Genomic DNA, 17,429 nt, shown 5'->3' on the forward strand with positions numbered 1-17,429 from the left:
TTAAATTAGCTAACAATACACATCCAACTCCTGCTAGCTAGCTAACTAGCAACATGCTTCATGATCAAGTAACGTTAGCATATTAATAATGCATGTTTACCCCTCCCATACAAATATAAAAGTACAGTAGTGTTATCATACAGTGTAATTCATATTATAACATAATTTACACAGCTAGGTAACATTAGTGAGCAATCTATCTAGCTAAACAAAATAATTTCTGCTGACGTTTAGCTGAACCATAGCTAGATAGGTGATCTTAAGCGTACACTAGCGTATTAAAGTTATCTTAGAACAAACCACAATGTAGAAAATAGTAAGTGTGTCAACTTTTGACTGGTACTCCAGTCAAACGTTTGGACACACTTACCATTTTCTACATTGTAGAATAATAGTGAAGACATCAAAACTATGATATAATAACAAAAAATTGTTAAAACAAATCAAAGTGTGCCTTGAACAAATCATTTTACATTTGAGATTCTTCAAAGTACCCACCCTTTGCCTTGATGACAGCTTTGCACACGCTTGGCATTCTCTCATCCAGCTTCATGAGTGCTTTTCCAACAGTCTTGAAGGAGTTCCCACATATGCTGAGCACTTGTTAGCTGCATTGCCTTCACTCTGCGGTCCAACTCATCCCAAACCATCTCAATTGGGTTGAGGTCAGGTGATTGTGGAAGCCAGGTCATCTGATGCAGCACTCCATCACTCTCCTTCTTGGTCAAATAGCCCTTACACCGCCTGAAGGTGTGTTTTGGGTCATTGTCCCACTAAGCGCAAACCAGATGGGATGGTGTATCACTGCAGAATGCAGTGAGGTAGCCATGCTGGTTAAGTGTGCCTTGAATTCTAAACAAATCACTGACAGTGTCACCAGCAACAAAAAACACACCATCAAACCTCCTCCTCCACGCTTCACAGTGGGAACCACACATGCGGAGATCATCCGTTCACCTACTCTGCGTCTCACAAAGACACGGCGTTTGGAACCCAAAATCTCAAATTTGGACTCATCAGACCAAAGGACAGATTTCCACCGCTCGAATATCCATAACAGAACTTATGTAGCAGGCAAAACCCAGAGGACTAACCATTCAGATTTTTTTTTTTTTTTAGGTCACTGTCTATTCAATGAGGTTTAATTGGGAAACAAGATTTCTAGGGCACTTGTTTGCAGTTCCTACCGCTTCCACTGGATGTCACCAGTCTTTGGAAATTGGATGAGGTTCTTCCTTTGTAATGAAGAAGTAAGGCCATCTTGGATCAGGATAATGTTATGTGTACTGTTTGAGAGTTGCGCAAGACTAAAAAAATAGCGTTGGTTTGTGATCCTCCTGTTTTGAAAACAGATAGACCCGTCTTCAATTTTATTGATTTATTAACGTTTGAAAATACCTAAAGTTGTATTACAAAAGTAGTTTGAAATGTTTTGGCAAAGTTTACAGGTAACTTTTGAGATATTTTGTAGTGACGTTGCGCAAATTGGAAGCTGTTTTTTTCTGGATCAAACTCACCAAATAAATAGACATTTTGGATATATATCGACAGAATTAATCGAACAAAAGGACCATTTGTGATGTTTATGGGACATATTGGAGTGCCAACAAAAGAAGCTCGTCAAAGGTAAGGCATGTTTTATATTTTATTTCTGTGTTTTGTGTGGTGGCTGCAGGGTTGAAATATGCTATTCTCTTTGTTTACTGTTGTGCTATCATCAGATAATAGCTTCTTATGCTTTCACCGAAAAGCCTTTTTGAAATCTGACATGTTGGCTGGATTCACAACGAGTGTAGCTTTAATTTGGTATCTTACATGTGTGTTGTAATGAAAGTTTACATTTTATAGTATTTTATTTGAATTTGGCACTCTGCATTTTCCCTGGCAATTGGCCAAGTGGGACATTTGCGTCCCGCCTATCCCAGAGAGGTTATTAACTAAGCAAGTCAGTTAAGAATAAATTCTTATTTTCAATGACGGCCTAGGAAAACTGGGTTGACTGCCTTGAACGACAGATTTTTAACTTGTCAGCTCGGGGATTAGATCTTGCAACCTTTTGGTTACTAGTCCAACACTCTAACCACTAGGCTACCTGCAGTATGCCATCTGTAAATACTAATATCATAGTTACAATACAAATTGTTGGTTAAGCCACAGAAAAAAACAGCAACCTTCCCACTAGCCATGATTGGCTGAGATAATGAGTGGGCTAGACATGCCGAGAGAGGACGTCGGATTGGTCTGCCATATAGAGGGCTTCTGTCTATTTGACCTGGTCAGTCTGTGTTGGTATTCCTGTCGAAAGCTGCTTTTTTTGTATGTATCGTGTAGTGGAGCTGCATAAATGTTTCTCTCCACTTTCTGGAGGATCGAGTTTTGAAATCATTGAAATGATAGCTAAAGAGATGGAAAACACCTGTCTCTAGATTACATCTTCAAATTAAGGGCAACCGTGGAATGACATCCGTGACAGGGAGAAGCGTCCATCATACGGGTAAGATAGTTGCGTTAGCTACCTACATTTTCAGATATTACACATTTCAAATGTTTTCATTTCAAGCTAAAGTGTACTATTAGCTAGCTAGCTAACGTTAGCTGGCTGGCTCCCTACCTAACGTTATGTGTATGACGTTATTATTCGTATCCCAGAACCGTTTGCTCTGTTAGTTAGAGCCTAATGTTAGCTAGCTAACATTGAATCTGGTTGGTTAGCTCCCAGCAGATTCATGCAGGGTAGTAACGGCATGATTTGGCACTATGTTCATTGTTGTTTAACTAGCTAACGTTAGCTAGATGACTCATTAGCTAACGTTACGAGACATGTGTGATCTTACACGTTGTTTACCCTAGCTAGCTACATCTCTTAAGCTAAAGTGTACAACACCCGTTGAACATGGCAGGTGTCAGTAAACGTTGGCAAAAAAGCATAATGAAAGTGTTGCCAGCAGAGCTGGTTAGGCTGTTTTTATGTTATCCAGAAGTAAACAAATCATTGGCCAGAGCGGCAAGTGAGTGCTCTGAACGCTCCGGGACCGAAACGAGATAGGTGTGGCTAAAGCTTAAGAGGGTGTGAACGATGCTGAATGGGTGTAGACAAAGAAGTGCTCTTCACTAGATACCTGTCACGTCCTGACCATAGAAAGCCTTTATTTTCTATGGTAGAGTAGGTCAGGGCGTAACTAGGGGGGTTAGTCTAGTTTATATTTTCTATGTGGGGTTCTAGGTTGTTTTTTCTATGTTGGGGTTTTGGTATGATTCCCAATTAGAGGAAATGGCTATCGTTGTCTCTAAATGGGGATCATACTTTTTTATTATTATTTTTTTTAATTTTACCCCGTTTTCTCCCTAATTTTGTGGTATCCAATTGTTTTTTAGTAGCTACTATCTTGTCTCATCGCTACAACTCCCGTACGGGCTCGGGAGAGACGAAGATTGAAAGTCATGCGTCCTCCGATACACAACCCAACCAAGCCGCACTGCTTCTTAACACAGCGCGCATCCAACCCGGAAGCCAGCCGCACCAATGTGTCGGAGGAAACACAGTGCACCTGGCAACCTTGGTTAGCGCGCACTGCGCCCGGCCCGCCACAGGAGTCGCTGGTGCGCGATGAGACAAGGATATCCCTACCGGCCAACCCCTCCCTAACCCGGACGACACTAGGCCAATTGTGCGTCGCCCCATGGACCTCCCGGTCGCGGCCGGTTACGACAGAGCCAGAGACCAGAGTCTCTGGTGGCACAGCTGGCGCTGCAGTACAGCGCCCTTAACCACTGCGCCACCCGGGACGCCTGGGGATCATACGTAGCATTTTTTCCACCTGTGGGTTATGGGATACTGTTTATGTTTTGAGTTAGTGTTGTAGTCACGGTTCGTTGTTTGTTAGTTTATTGTTTATAGTTTTGTCTTTGCTCAAGTTCCACTTCATTAATAAACATTTGGAACTCTACGTACGCTGCACCTTGGTCCAACCATTATTACGAACATTGTGACAATAGCAAAACATTCAAAGGCCATTTTCTCAAAAGTGAGTTTACAAGTTTATCAACTTTCAAAGCAGAATTACTTCCCATTGTTCCTCAAAAATGCAGTGTATGATATACCATTTTATATCTCTGAATCACTACTTTTATCCAATGTAAAAAACACAATTTCAAATATTACTACATAAGACGGAATCACATATGAGTCACATATGGACTTGGTCTTTTACCAAATAGGGCAATTTTCTGTAGAAGTCGACCGATTATGATTTTTCAATGCCAATACCGATTATTGGAGGACAAAAAAGCCGATACCGATTAATCAGACAATTTTTTAAAAATGTATTTGTAATAATGACAATTACAGCAATAATGAATGAAAACTTATTTTAACTTAATATAACACATCAATAAAATCAATTTAGCCTCAAATAAATAATGAAACATGTTAATTTGGTTTAAATAATGCAAAAACAAAGTGTTGGAGAAGAAAGTAAAAGTACAATATGTGCCATGTAAGAAAGCTAACGTTTAAGTTCCTTGCTCAGAACATGAGAACATATGAAAGCTGGTGGTTCCTTTTAACATGAGTCTTCAATATTCCCAGGTAAGAAGTTTTAGGTTGTAGTTATTATAGGAATTATAGGACTATTTCTCTCTATACCATTTGTATTTCATATACCTTTGACTATTGGGTGTTCTTATAAGAACTTTAATATTGCCAGTGTAACAGTATACCTTCCGTACCTCTCCTCGCTCCTACCTGGGCTCGAACCAGGAACACAACGACAACAGCCACCCTCGAAGCAGCGTTACCCATGCAGAGCAAGGGGAACAACTACTTCAAGTCTCAGAGCGAGTGACATTTGAAACGCTATTAGCGCGCACCCCGCTAACTAGCTAGCCATTTCACATCACATTGTTACACCAGCCTAATCTCGGGAGTTGATAGGCTTGAAGTCATAAACAGCAGAGCTGCTGGCAAAATGCACGAAAGTGCTGTTTGAATGAATGCTTATGAGCCTGCTAGTGCCTACCATTGCTCAGTCAGACTGCTCTATCAAATCATAGACTTAATTATAACATAATAACACACAGACATGCGAGCCTTAGGTCATTAATATGGTCGAATCCGGAAACTATCATCTCGAAAACAAGATGTTTACTCTTTCAGTGAAATACGGAAACGTTACGTATTTTATCTAATGGGTGGCATCCATCAGTCTAAATATTCCTGTTACATTGCACAACCTTCAATGTTATGTCATAATTACGTAAAATTCTGGCAAATTAGTTCGCAATGAGCCAGGTGGCCCAAATTGTTGCATATACCCAGACTCTGCGTGCAATGAACGCAAGAGAAGTGACACGATTTCACCTGGTAAATAATTGCCTGCTAACCTGGATTTATTTTAGCTAAATATGCAGGTTTAAAAATATATACTTCTGTGTATTGATTTTAAGAAAGGCATTGTTGTTTATGGTTAGGTACACGTTGGAGCAACGACAGTCCTTTTTCGCAAATGCGCACTGCATCGATTATATGCAGCGCAGGACACGCTAGATAAACTAGTAATATCATCAACCATGTGTAGTTATGACTAGTGATTATGATTGATTAAGTTTAATGCTAGCTAGCAACTTACCTTGGCTTCTTACTGCATTCGCGTAACAGGCGGGCTCCTCGTGGGGCAGGTGGATAGAGCGTTGGACTAGTTAACCATAAGGTTGCAAGATTGAATCCCTGAGCTGACAAGGTAAAAATCTGTCACTCTGCCCCTGAACAAGGCAGTTAACCCACCGTTCCTAGGCCGTCGTTGAAAATAAGAATTTGTTCTTAACTGACTTGCCTAGTTAAATAAAGATTAAATACAGGTGTATTTTTTTTTTTTAAATAGCCAAAATCGGCATTCCAAAATCGGCCATTCCGATTAATCAGTCGAACTCTAATCTTCTATATACTACCCCTACCTTGTCACAACACAACTGATTAGCTCAAACGCATTAAGAAGGAAAGAAATTCCACCAATTAACTTTTAACTAGGCACACCTGTTAACCTTTCTGATCTCCCCATCCCGGATCCGGGTTCGTGAATACAGACTCAAGCTCATTACCATAACGCAACGTTAACTATTCATGAAAATCGCAAATGAAATGAAATAAATATGCTAGCTCTCAAGCTTAGCCTTTTGTTAACAACACTGTCATCTCAGATTTTCAAAATATGCTTCTCAACCATTGCAAAACAAGCATTTGTGTAACAGTATTGATGGCTAACGTAGCATTTAGCATTAACATTCAGCTGGCAACATTTACACAAAAAAACAGAAAAGCATTCAAAAAAATCATTTACCTTTGAAGAACTTCAGATGTTTTCAATGAGGAGACTCTCAGATAGCAAATGTTCAGTTTTTCCTGAAAGATTATTTGTTTAGGACAAATCGCTCCGTTTTCTGCGTCACGTTTAGCTATGAAAAATACCCTGTATCCAGGATTGTGTAAATCTATCAGCAAGCTCATTAGCATAACACAACGTTAACTATTTATGAAAATCGCAAATGAAATGAAATAAATATGCCATCTCTCAAGCTTAGCCTTTTGTAAACAACACTGTCATCTCAGATTTTCAAAATATGCTTCTCAACCATAGGAAAACAATAATTTGTGTAAAAGTAGCTAGCTAGAGTTAGCATTTCGCGTTAGCATTTATCGTTAGCATTAGCGTTAGCATCCAGCACGCAACATTAACAAAAACATAAAAGCCTTCAAATAAAATCATTTACCTTTGAAGAACTTCTGATGTTTTCAATGAGGATACTCTCAGTTAGATAGCAGATGCTCAGTTTTTCCAAAAAGATTCCTTGTGTATTAGAAATAGCTCCGTTTTATACATCACATTTGGCCACCAAAAAAAATCCATAAATTCAGTCCTCAAAACGCAAACTTTTTTCCAAATTAACTCCATAATATCGACTGAAAACATGGCAAACGTTGTTTAGAATCAATCATCAAGGTGTTTTTCACATATCTCTTCATTGATACATCGTTCTTGGACACATGCTTTCTCCCCTGAATCAAATGGTAAAGTGGAAGCAGCTGGCAATTGCGCACCGAATTCGACGCAGGACACCAGGCGGACACCTGGGAAATGTAGTCTCTTATGGCCAATCTTCCAATGATATGCCTACAAATACGTCACAATGCTGCTAAGACCTTGGGCGAACGACAGAAAGTGTAGGCTCATTCGTTGCGCAATCACAGCCATATAAGGAGAGAATGGAAAACAGAGCTTCAGAAATTCTGCTAATTCCTGGGTGATGCATCATCTTGGTTTCGCCTGTAGAATGAGTTCTGGGGCACTTACAGACAAAATCTTTGCAGATTCTGAAACTTCAGAGTGTTTTCTTTCCAAAACTGTCAAGAATATGCATAGTCGAGCATCTTTTCGTGACAAAATATCGCGCTTAAAACGGGAACGTTTTTTATCCAAAAATGAAATAGCGCCCCTAGAGCTCTAACAGGTTAATTGAAATGCATTCCAGGTGACTACCTCATGAAGAATGCCAAGAGTGTGCAAAGCTGTCATCAAGGCAAAGGGTGGCAACTTTGAAGAATCTCAAATATAAAATATGTTTTGATTTGTTTAACACTTTTTTGGTTACTACATGATTCCATATATGCTATTTCATAGTTTTGATGTATTCACTATTATTCTACAATGTAGAAAATAGTAAAAAGGACGAAAAACCCTTGAATGAGTAGGTGTGTCTACATTTTTTACTTATACTGTATATATTTGCTACTCTCGACTACAAAAGTCTCGGCCAACCAACCTGTTGACCAAACAATTGACCAAGCGACTAATTGGGTTCAGGGTTATTATGGAGACAAATTTATTGCAAACTTGACATTGCTTCACATTATAAGCTACATGATAGAGAGCGATGTTTTCCTCATGAACCCCTAAATTCCCACAAGCCCTCATATGGCCAATCAGGATGCAATACGCAAATAACACCACAGCATCCACATTAATGTAGAAGTGTTTAGAAACATATTCTATTCTTATTTAGAATAAATGTAACTCCAAAATGACACAATGGTGGGACTATGTACAAAATGGTGGGACTATGTACAAAAATGTCTAAACGGTTCACCCGATATGGATAAACAGAGGCGCTTTTGTTTTAAAAGTTGGGGGGACTTTTTTTTTTATCTAGCCGGATAAACACTCCAAACAGACTACCCGACCGTTCGGTGTCGTCCGCATGGTCCTACAGCACACCGTTGCCTTGTTTTGTATTACAGTCCAATGATAAAACTGGGGGGAATGCAATTTCAGAATGTCCCCTCAGTCCCCTGTCAAAGTTGCGCCCCGTGAATTATTGTGAATTATAATTCATGTACATATTTTGTAGGGGTTGCTAAGTTTTTCAAATCTGACGTTTTAAATGACAAATAACAAACTTTATACGCCTTTTTAAAACTGGAATACATTATAAGTTTGCATTATCTGCCGTGCAAGAACATTTTCAGCAACAACATAATGATCAAATTAAGATCCTACATCTGTAGTAACAACATACTGAGAATAATCGTATATTTTCATTTTAGACATTTAGCAGACACTCTTATCCTGAGCAACTAGGGTTAAGTGCCTTGCTCAAGGGCACATCAATGTATTTTTCACCTTGTCAGCAATTCGAATCAGCAACCTATCGATTGAGGCCCAACGCTCTTTATGGCTAGGCTAACTGACGTCCATTACACAGTAATCGCACATTAAATGTAGAAATGACTGAGACATCACAGCTTGTCTAGGCCAACTAATCACAGTGGAAGCAGAAAGTATTTCAACTGCTGCTCAACATCAACATCTGGACTATTCATGTTTTCCATTTCCAGCTACATCAAACATGCTAATTGAGAATATAACATATCTTTCACTATGTAAGGCTTACCTGCAATCTGAGGTACAGACAACACACTATACTAAAGAGTGAATGTTCACGGGTAGGTAATGGTAACCCTCTCTCCAAAAAGCACCTTTCCTGTCTTCTATCTACAGACCTGTCAACTCATATACTTATAACTACGTTACTACTCAGCATATACTGTACTAAATAAAGAATCTGATGATGAAACAACTGCATTAATCATATTAGATAACACAGGCATAAAATGACAGGCCTCTAAATCATGGTTATGTATTGCTGGAAGGTTGGCTGGGTTGATCTGATGGGAGAGGAGCTGTAGTGACAGTTAAGAAGCCTCAGTATGGGAAAGGTCAGGAACTCACTAAGTGAACATATATAAGTTACCATGAGCTCCCGTCTACCATCCAAACACCACCAAACCAAATGGCTAGAGTAAGCCCAGTCAAACCAGCTACAGTAAGCCTAGTCTCACATTGCCATATTTTGTAGCCTAAGCCTGTAACCAGGAACATGAGAGCAGGAGAGAGCACACTCAATAACCATGACCTACATTATAATAAAGTGATTCAGTACAAAACATGATGATCCCTCACTGCCAACAAATAGAAGGGAATACAACAAACACTGTGTTTCTAGAATAATAACAGAGTAATAGCATTTGTATGACAATCAGTGTCATTTAGAAAGCCTGATGCAGCAGAAGCTCAGTGAGACACCCTTTTCTTTCCCCACTAACACAGATCTCAAGGTGAAAGCCTCATTAATATCCCCTCACACCCGCCAAAAATCTGCCCTGCTGCTGTCACATACTAATTGCTTCTCTACCACACAAGAAGATGTGCTCTGGAAAAGATGAGCTCTTTTAATTAACCCCTCGACCGACTGTGGATTAACAAGAGAGGTTCTAATCCATTCAAATCTCATAGAAGAGGAAGTGCTACCTTAACTCTCATGTTCTGCAGGACCATGTAAGCGTTTAAAGAACATCCGGTACTAGTCGCCTGCAGGTGCTGACTACAGGGGAAAGCTGTGGCTGTTAGGAGTCCCAAGCTATGTTGAAGGAGAATACTAAAGAGGAGAAACACTGGATCTCTCCACTGAGGAGCCCATCTGACAGAGAGCTGGCTCAGTCAGAGAGAGAGTGACAGCGTCAAATACACAGGTACTGCTGCTCAATGAGCTAAATCTAACAGAAACCAACTGTTGGAGTGAATGGGACAAATGTAGGCATCCCTTAGCATATTCTCACAGCAGGAAGATGTTGCAATGTGAAGTCAAATATGTAACATCAACATATCATATTGTATTGGGCCTATACCATTTAGCACATCAATTCCACAATGTTTCCTTTGCACGTTAACTACTTCCAGCCATTGATTAGGGCATGGCTCCACTTATGGCTTGATGTACTTCTAGTCCTATTATGTACAGTAAAGCCTCAGAGTTAATCAATTCATACGAAGTCATTTGTGCAGCAGTAATTCAGGCAGCATTGCATAACAGGAGCCATGCTAAATCACTGGCCGTGCCAGGAAACCAATGTCCAACCTGCATAGTGCACTGCTGCTGACCTGCACTGCAAACACACCACACTGTAGCCCACAGTGTAGACAGCTCTGGAACGGTGCTGATCAAAAGCCAAAACTAATCTACACAGGGCCTAGGGAGGAGAGCCTTCCTATTCTTATCAAAAAAGAAAAGCAAAAATACAGAGACCTCATTCACAGTCAAAAAACCCACAAGGCCTACAGATTAGCATATGCTGTATTAGGTTGACAACATCTGACAGTTGTTCCAATTTTTCAATTTTAGTCTTGGTTCACAGGACTCAGGAAAAAGCGGATTGCAATTACCACGCCCCACTCATACCCCCACTTCGCTCTAATCAGGGCTCAGAATCCCCAGAAGTCTTGAAGGAAAAAACATGCAGAGTTTAGGTTTGAGCTCTGTGTGATCCTTAATTTGTATCTTTACAATAAGAGTATCTCACGCACACACACACCATAGACACTAATATTCTCCCCAAGGAACATACAAACATGCACACGCAGGCACACACACTCATGTTTGCATCAGAGCTGTGGAGAGAGCTTCAACCTGGATCACTATAGACACAGTGACATCTGCAGAGGTTAACTAACAACAAATACAAGTTAAACGTAACGGTGTGATAATAAGGTTACCAAGTGGAGCAGAAGGGCGAGAGGCCAGGGTGTGCCGGTGTTTTGAATCCAACAGTACATGATCCCTAGCGAATAATTAGCATTCAAAGCAGGGAGCCGCGCCACATAAACACATGCCCACCTGCCGCAAAAGGCCCACATCACAAAGAATCATCCCTGCCTCTCCTTGAGCAATAATGGCAGCAGGCTTTTATGTGATACCTTGCACAGCAGACCTCTTGCACCTCTTTCCCATGCAGTCCCTCCTCCCAACACATCAACAAATTAATGTATTGTAACAGAAGACCGGCCTTCAACTCAACACTTTAAAACGATCAGATCTATTGTCCGTTTAGTAGTCTAGCTCTTCGTTCTTGGACTTAAGAACAACATCTGAAAACAGACAAAATCTGTCAAAACTGAATTGTTATTTATTTCTGAGAGCATGAGCTCCCAAATATGGAGTTGATGTATGTATGTATGTATCTCATACCAGCAGAAAAGCTGTAGCCAAGATATCCAGGAATACATCAATTAAATACACAGGAAACAGGCTGGGGGGAAAGCCCGGAAAAGCAGCAGCCATGTTTGTTATTGGTCGGCCTCATCTGCTCTCTCCACCTGGGAACAGATGGAAAGAGTGTCTCTCTGCAGCAGTCAAATTGATAGGGAGTGGGACAGTTTATCAAGTCAGAAAGTAGGCAGGGTGCTGATGTGTTACCCATTTCTAATTCTCCTAATCTATGAGGTGTGGCACTGTCAACAACAAAGTGAAAGTCACGTGTGGCTCAGATTGTGGAGCATGGCGTTTGCAACACCAGGGTTGTGGGTTTGATTACCGCAGGGGACCAGTATTAATAAAATATAAAATGTATGTACTCACTTCTGTAAGTAGCTATGGATGAAGGATTCTGCTAAATAACTGAAAACTAAACAGTAGGAAAGGAGAGGGGTTGTCCTGAATATCACAGAATTGTCCCCCCTTGTCAGTGAATCCTAGCAATATCAGGTGAGAACACAGTCAATTGACTATTCCATTGTGTTCCCTCTCTCTCTCTGCATGTGTTTCAGAGGAGAGCCTCTGAAATTCTCACACAGGACAAGGAAGGAACTGGAGCCAAGCAGTCTCATTCCTCACCCCCAACCATGCCTGGAGTAGAGCAGGAACTCAACTCACAGGATGGAAATGTATTACGTGTTTTGACTAGAGAGAGGATGTGGAATCTTGGAGCAATATGAACAGGGATTTCTGCTAGTTGGGATGCAGGAAACCAAGAGGAGGGAGCCTAAAGTGCAACTCTTTCAGAAATGTTAACAATCAGCGTCTTTAGATTTTGTGTTGGGGGTTTCAAATCAAATAAGTTCTGAGCAGAACTCATGCGGTGCTGTGTGGCATGGAATTTCAGTTTTACTGTACGCGACGCTGCACCTGAAAGTAACAAAAACAGTTGAGCCGTTAAAGTGAAGGAATGAGGACTAGCTGAACAGACCTGTCTGCAAATTGATATCCTGATTCAGGCATGCTCAACCCACTGCATATTCCAATCTGCTTCTCAGATTTCTGCCCACAGAACAACACTATAGCTGTGTGATTTCGACCCCGTATGGGAAAATAATATGTCACTATTGTATGGAAGACACAGCATGAGGCATGGGCCTTGTTCTCTGTTTATAGACTAGGAATGGTAGCAAAGATTTGTATGTGAGGGAGATACAGGGGGGAGTAGATCTGACAGTGTGATACTGTAGGCAGTGACTGACATGTTTAGACACAACCAGGCAGATCATCACTATAAGGCAAGATAGCCTAAGGCAACTCAACACATCCTCAGGTACCAACATTTTATTACGGAAGCGTGTTCTTTCTTTCCGTGTGTGGTTGTTTGTTGGAGATGTGTTTTCCCCAATCCTTTCCCAGAACACACTATTTCCAGCACTTGTGCCTGAGAGGCAGAGAAAGATGGGAATTACAGCCTGTCTGGTCTGGTGAGACTGTGGCTTTGGGTTAGAGTTGAGAGTTAGATTAAATTAGTCAGGGTATCACTCTTTCTCTTAGTGTGAGGTTACTTAAAATCATCAGCATCAGCAACAGACCTATGAGGGCAGCACAAGAAGTGGATTGATGCTGTGGGGAATAGGCCTATTTGTCAGGGCTAGATTAGAATAGACATCTTGTCCCAAATCAGCACATCAGCTATGTTGCAACTGCACCACTACATTACATTCTGCCTCATCAGGAGAATAAGTGTGTGTGTGTGGGTGGGGGGGTCACAACGCAAAATAATGTGACCTCCACATAAATAATTGTAAAGCCGCAAAAGTTAAGAGTTGCCTATATCATTTTTGTGTGATGTGGTGGAGGGGGCAGTTTCTTTGTTCGTCTGCATTTACTCTGTGACAGCGAGTTAAAAGAGATGACATCATCTCCATTGTGAGTTCCGTGCTCTTTCGCTGTTTCCATTGGTTGACATATACCCGGCAGGCCCAAGCAGACAAAGCCGGAGCATTCCAACAGTTTAACAGGAGACAGTACCACAGTCATCCTCATCCCAGTCAGCTTTATCACCCCCATTCAACTCAATGGTGACATCGTAGGGCACCGGAGGACAGATTGCCAAGACAATCATTTACTCTTCTGCCTTTGGTCTGACAAACATTGCTTAATCATTCGAACAGGAGCCTACTCATTTTTTTCATAACGTAATATATTTCTAGTCGTTATCCTTTATGGTTACGGAAGGTCAATCCGCTTCTTTAATTTCACAGAGTTTAGTCAGAATAGAAAGGAAAATGACATGGCCTTGTACTTGACATCAGACATGTGTATCAGTCCATTCAGTGGCATATCCCAGGGCCTGTTATGTCTGTTCTCAGCCTTCAACAACTAACAACAGGAGGGAAGGCAGGCAACATTGCAAATTCAAGCAACACATTACTTGAGGAGAAAGACGATTTAAATCAAGGTGGACTAGACATTGTCTTTCTAATTAGAATTCTTACTGATTATTCTAATTATTGTTGAATGTAAACATTTGAGCACCTTGAATAGGCAGGCAGTGGGCCAGGGAATTTAATTGGCCCGGAAGCATATTCCACCCTGTTATATTAACATGATATGTTATACCTATATATAAGAGTAGGCCTGTGATGAACAAAGCAAACATTTAGTTTTAGTATTTCACTTCAAACACATTCCAGAGAAGCACTTTAGAAAACTGAACTATGCTCCAATTGTTGCTCCTCCTATCTAGCAGATTCAGAGCCAGGAGTCAAGAGCCTGCCCTGGACTCAACCTCCCTGACTCTGCTGTCATACTCTTGTGATAAGATATGCGAGCTGCATTTACCCTATACTATTGTCCTATGTTAACCATGGGGGAGGGGGGGGGGGGTCTGTGGCACAAAGCAGAGAATAGTTCACCCATCATGGGAGATTAAAATAGAAAGACACTTTTCCCCATAACAGTGTCAGCACTAGATTGATTTAAAGTGAAAACTCCATCATAATGGGGCACTGGTCCAGTTTGCATGATGATTTTGCTTCAGCAAAACAATATCAGACTAAATATAATGAGTAATGAGGTTAAGAAAATATTTATTCAACAGTAAAACAGAGGTCTTCAATTGTTATGACTATGGACCTGTCTGATGTTATCCCAGTCATCAATCTCCCATGTTCACAAAGAATGCTAATATTTTGTCCACTATGCAACTCAATATTCCTTCCTTCCCCTTTCTGACTCATCCCACCATAACCAATCCAGTTTCCTACAGAACAATGCCACGGATCAGCATACACCAATATGGGTAGAGAGACAGAAGAAACAGTAGGGCAGGGATCATCAACTAGATTCAGCCGTGGGCTGATGTTTTCTTGAACGGATGCTCGGGGGGCCAGAACATAATTACAATTTCTTTGTAGACTGTAAATAATTGGGAACAGATTTCCAAAATTAAAATCACTTGGAGATGATTTCGTGGTGTTTTTACAGTCTTTTATGTCCAACAATTAACATGTTATGAAATTTGCTCAGAAAACCACAGGCTGCCAGTTGGGGAACCCTGTACGAGGGGGACTCCAATTTCAACACTGTGATGTTCAAGCTCTTATATGCAGAAGACAGAAAGTACAAACAGTGAGTGAGTGCTAAATCGACGGTATTTGGACTCCTTGTGACAGCTACTGGAACTGTCAGAAACAGCTGGCCAGAGAGGCCAAGTTCAAATCTCATGTCTAAGTGCATCCAGATTTGCCACTGTAGGGGCCCTTCAATGCAAAATATAGCCTGCCCCATAGAATGTCAACCAATAGCTTTATGTAACTCAATAGGCTACTACTTGGTCAGTGGGGCATTTGAATTCCCCCTGAAACTAAAACTAATTTCTACCGTGTCTCACAGGTTGCATACAAAAATGATCGTTTTTTTTGCCAGTCACATGTCGGTAGGTCTATACTTCATCTTCCAGAAATGTATAACACTTTACATTAACCTGCTCTAATTCTTGTGTAGTAACTCTGTAATAATACTTTAATAAAATTCAAATCAAAGTGTATTTGTCACGTGCTCCGAATACAACGGATGTAGACCTTACAGTGAAATGCGTACTTACAAGCCCTAACCAACAGTGACATTTTTAAGGAGAAAATAGGTATTAGGTAAACAATAGAAAAGTAAAGAAAAGAAAAAACAGCAAAAATAACAGAAGCGAGGCAATATACAGGTGGTACCGGTACAGAGTCAATGTGCGGGGTTAACGGTTAGTCGGGCTAATTGAGGTAATATGTACATGTAGGTATAGTTAAAGTGACTATGCATAGATGATAAACAGAGAGTAGCAGTAGCGTAGAGGGGGTTGGCGTAGTAATAGTTCAATAGTTAGTGTTACTTATTAAACAGGTGTACAGCCTGAGAGCAACAATGTAAAATGTTACTCAGAACTCTGACTAATACATTGCCTGCTTTATTACAACAGCAATGTCTAGTCAGCTGTGTCAGATCATCAGTTAGCCTAATTTAGCTGATGTAAAGTATCAATTTTCCAAACAAACTGTGTTAATTTGGCCATTCTGTCCAAAACAGGGAATGCAAGGTAGGTGTTCTTTCTTTGAGTTCGAGACGAACCCACAGGCTTGGAGGCATCTCACTGACAAAGAGACAAACAGGTAGTGTAAAGGCCAAGTTAGCATACTGTATGTCCTAACCGCAGTGTTGAGCAATACTGTACATGAATTCAGCTTTGTACCTATAGTGGTTGAGTAGACAATAGTGTTATGCCTTGTGACAGTCGAACCTGCATATGTGTTGCCTGGCTAATAGAAAGATCCATCAACATTAACCCTTTAGAAACATTAACCCACCACTAGTAGAGGCATGGGTTAACAGACCTAACAATATTTATGTGGTTCTCAACCTTTTTCACAAATTTTCGGTTATTGTACCACCAACTGAATTTTGCTTTACCCGTACTACCCCATGAAGTACCCCCTTATGTGCATTTCACCATAGGCCTATGGTCTCATGAGTCGTCTCAAGTACCCCCTGTGGATAGGCCAAGTACCCCCAGGGGTCCTAGTAGGCTTCTCTGGTTGGGAACCACTGGTTTATATATACCAAAGGAGAGTACTACAACAAAAACTGCAGCATAACAGGTCTATTACAGCGCTATTAAACCATGTCAATTTGCTCGATACCACCTGTAAATCAGCAAACACAAACTGAACTCGAAACAATGCACATTGTCCTTGAAAAACGTGATACAGTGATGCACTGCATTGATCATGACAAGACCAAAATTGACATTTTCCACTCCAGTCACGTGCAGCGTGCGCGTTCTAAACCCACAAAGCAACCTTTCTGGATCCCTCCTAATTTGGGGAAAGAAAATACCCTGATTGCGTATTCAAATGTAGATTACTTACTAGTAGAGAACATAAATCGGTCATATTTTGCTGTTTAACATGCTAATTGTTTGGGGAGACAATCCAGATGTTGCTTGCGCCCATGTAGCTTACTCCCAAAACACCATGCACATGACATGCATCGTTCCCCAACGACATAACGCAGGTTTGCGACTCACCTTTTCTTGTCTCTCCCTCAACCGTTGGATGGCATGAATACAATACTACGCGTTTCCCCCCCCCTTTTGCTTCTCATGGAAGACCCTTTAATGTAAAAAATAAAATACAAAAATACAGGAACAACGTTAACTATATGGCTTTAAAGCAGATGTTTCCGTTCCAGTTAAAATCACAATTATCTTTGCGCCTTCCTCAGAGATGCAGTCTAACTTAGAAGTTGGATACAAAGTTACTGGTTTGCCTCGCTGCGCTATGCAGTTGCTGTAGGGA

General features: G+C 40.8%; 1 protein-coding gene across 2 annotated transcripts in view; it reads right to left on the minus strand.

Moving 5' to 3' along the window:
* Nucleotides 1-17,429, minus strand: part of LOC110497941 (signal-induced proliferation-associated 1-like protein 1) — a 75,349-nt gene extending 57,920 nt beyond the window's left edge. For both annotated transcript variants that reach the window (XM_021574424.2, XM_021574422.2), the window contains exon 1: nucleotides 17,159-17,429. The gene's annotated coding sequence lies outside the window, so the exon portion shown is untranslated. The remainder of the gene's footprint in view (nucleotides 1-17,158) is intronic.

This window comes from Oncorhynchus mykiss, chromosome 19 (assembly GCF_013265735.2).
Source record: "Oncorhynchus mykiss isolate Arlee chromosome 19, USDA_OmykA_1.1, whole genome shotgun sequence".
In the NCBI taxonomy this organism is placed as follows: domain Eukaryota; kingdom Metazoa; phylum Chordata; class Actinopteri; order Salmoniformes; family Salmonidae; genus Oncorhynchus; species Oncorhynchus mykiss.